At 29.6% G+C, this 3028-nt stretch overlaps 1 protein-coding gene across 2 annotated transcripts in view; it reads right to left on the bottom strand.

The window, feature by feature from the left end:
- Nucleotides 1-3028, bottom strand: part of snu (snustorr) — a 524182-nt gene that overhangs the window by 502494 nt on the left and 18660 nt on the right. The gene's annotated exons all lie outside the window — the stretch shown is intronic.

The following is a 3028-nucleotide window of genomic DNA, read 5'->3' as shown; positions in this document are numbered from 1 at the left end:
AATTGATAAGAATGAAGTTCTGCTGTCAACGCTGAATTGATAGGAATGAAGTTCTGCTGTCAACGCTGAATTGATAAGAATGAAGTTCTGCTGTCTTCATTCTTCATTCTTATCAGCCCTGACGAAACCCTCCAAGATGGGATGAAACGTTGATTAACAATAAAAAGTTTTTTGTTACTATTTTGATACCTTTATTGACCGCCACCCGGACTATCTTCCCCCATTCTAGTACTATCATTCCTAAAATTGTAAATTTAACGTTGAGCATTTATCAACAATTTATCTATGTAATTAAAACATACAACAAATTTTACCTTCTAGTATATCTTTGAGGAAGGTGCCACCCCTCATTATTCGCACGGACCGAACAACATGCATGATGTTAGGATTATTTACCTTAACCTCCCTAAATATCACCAAGACCTACGCTGTAAGGTTATAATGAAGGTACAACTTTATGAAGCGTAGTTTAGTTCTCATTGCCTTTTGAGCTGTTAACATACAGTTCTTCTCTCATAAACATCTATGTCCTCTCTAAATCCATGAGGGCTCGAGGACGGGTCCGAATAGTACTACGGGTTAAATGTGGACTTTAAAGATACAAAAATAAAATGAATTAAGGATAAATAAATAATTAAAAAAAAAAAAAGTCTTTTGAATTTTAGAAATGAAATTTAATTAAAACTACTAAAAATGCATTGTAGTAATCTGTTCTGGTAAGACGAATATTTTTAAAGATAAATTATGAAGAAGATGGTCAGGGTGAGGTCAGAAGAAAAACAAAAATAATTAACTTTGTTATTAACAAAAGTTTTTATTTTTATTTTCTTGTGACCGCACCCTAGACTAATCTTCTTCATCATTTGAATTAATATGGTCAATTATTTATGCATATAATTTTTTTAAGATAATTCATAATTAAAAGATAATTCACAAAGTTAATTAACAATTAAGAAGGTGACTGCAAAAAGTGCAAATCGTTTTAGAGATATAGTATTCCAAAGTTTTCTTGTATATTTATACATTAACTATCCATAATTATGAGAAATGATTCATAAAAGAGTATTTAATTCTGCTATTAGTTAACTTTTATTCTTTTCTACCATCTGTCCTATCTTTCTAATATTATTATCTACTATCCCTCCTTCATTATTCTTTATATTCATCACATCTAATTACTCTTATTTATATCACTTACTAATAGATTATATAACTTTATATCTACTTCTTTAATTTCTTTATTCAACTTACATATTTGATTAATCACATATACATTTTTCTTTATATTTCTTATATTAGTCCAGTTTTGTACAGAAATTTATTTATTTAATTTTCTTATCTATTTTTTTTTTCACAGAACGGCCTTCCAAGGCCACGCGAATATCATTGCTTTTTCCTTCTCACTTTCTCTCTTCTTCTCTCCCAGTATCTACTGCGTGTCTTTGCTTCCTCTCTTCCAACCACGCAGTAGCCTTCCGTTTTTCTGTATTTGCCGCAAGAACATTTATTTCATTCATTTTTTTCCCGTACTGTTCTCTATCTAGGCAGTCTTTGTTATTTTCAATTTGTTTGTTTCCTCTCTCATTTGCTTCACTTATCCTCCAAGGCTCTTGTATTCACGGATTCTGTCAATGAGTTTCTTGTTTAGTCTCGTTTGGTCCATTCTCATCATCTCAGTCTTCTGATTCTTATTTCGGATTCCAGGTCATTTATCTCCCTGTAGATTTCCTGGTTGGCTCTTAACCTGAAGCCTTCCTGGGTTTTCTTGGGTCTATAGATTCTCCTCAGGATCCCTCTCTCTATTTTCAGTAATTTTTCCAGGCTAGGGAGGACATGTCTTCATTCCGTATAAAGTTACTGGTTTTATGACCGTATTGTAATGCATTATTTTTGCGTTAGACGATAGGTTCTTCTTATTGTAAATATTGCCTGTTGCGAAGCATAGTCTTTCTAACTTGATGATTTTCTCCATTATGCTCTCTTTCTCCAAACCGTTATTGGATACTATCTCTCCCAGATATTTAAATTTCTTTGTCACTCTTATCCGTCCATATTTCGTCTCTAATACTTTTTTGCCATAGTTTGTTTCCTTCGTCATATTTCTTATCTATATTATTTTATTCTTTCATTCTACACTTAAATATTTTTATTTTTCCTGTATACCATTATGAACAGTTTCAATATAATAATAATCATACACTATGCATTTTCCTTATATATATTTCCTTATATATATTTCCTTCTTCAATACTACTTATGTAGCTATATTATCTGGTATATTCTATTATTTTTTGTTTTTCTGTACTTCCATTTATCATAGTAGTTGTTACCTTTTTGTTTTGACTTATTTATATTCTTTCCTTATACGTATACATTACTCCCCCATTCATCTTCTTCTCATATCTTGATTATTCATAGTATCTATTTTATTCCTCGTAATAATGTCATTGCAAAATTAAAAAAAAAAATTGTTTGTACAATTTTCCACAATTCAAGAAAAGCAGCGATGTAAATCCCACATTTTAGACAAAAACAACAAAGGTTCAAAACTATATTGGATGCTATGCTGTCAAATGCTTGGTCAAATCCAGACTTCTTCAAGATTATAATTGAACGATTTGGAGAAAGTATGTGAGTATCCTTAATTTTAAAAACTTTATTATTTATTTATTTTATGAAATTTTATTTTTGTATAATTTTGTCTAACATAGCTCCAAAATATTTACTTATAATATTATGGAATATGAACTAAATTAAAAAATTAAATAAGAATTGTAGCATTTTTTAAAAATTTGTCGATTAAAACATTTCATGTGGTTTATATTCTTGCCTAGAATTTATAGAATAGCCAAATTAACTTAGAGTAGTAGGATAGAATAGACAATTAAATTTTGGTTCTATTCATCAATAATTCTTCATTTGTGGTTTACAAAAATTCTATGATTTTATCAATTCAACTCCGTAACTATCTGCTAAATATCATAAAATGCAGTTTTTAAATGACAATAAATACAAACCAATTCCAAAC

Source organism: Halyomorpha halys, unplaced genomic scaffold (genome assembly GCF_000696795.3).
Source record: "Halyomorpha halys isolate HHAL.00 unplaced genomic scaffold, Hhal_1.1 Scaffold2.1, whole genome shotgun sequence".
Classification (NCBI taxonomy): Eukaryota; Metazoa; Arthropoda; class Insecta; order Hemiptera; family Pentatomidae; genus Halyomorpha; species Halyomorpha halys.
Note: the sequence above shows the minus strand (reverse complement) of the source record. Positions and strands in the feature narration are given on the sequence as shown.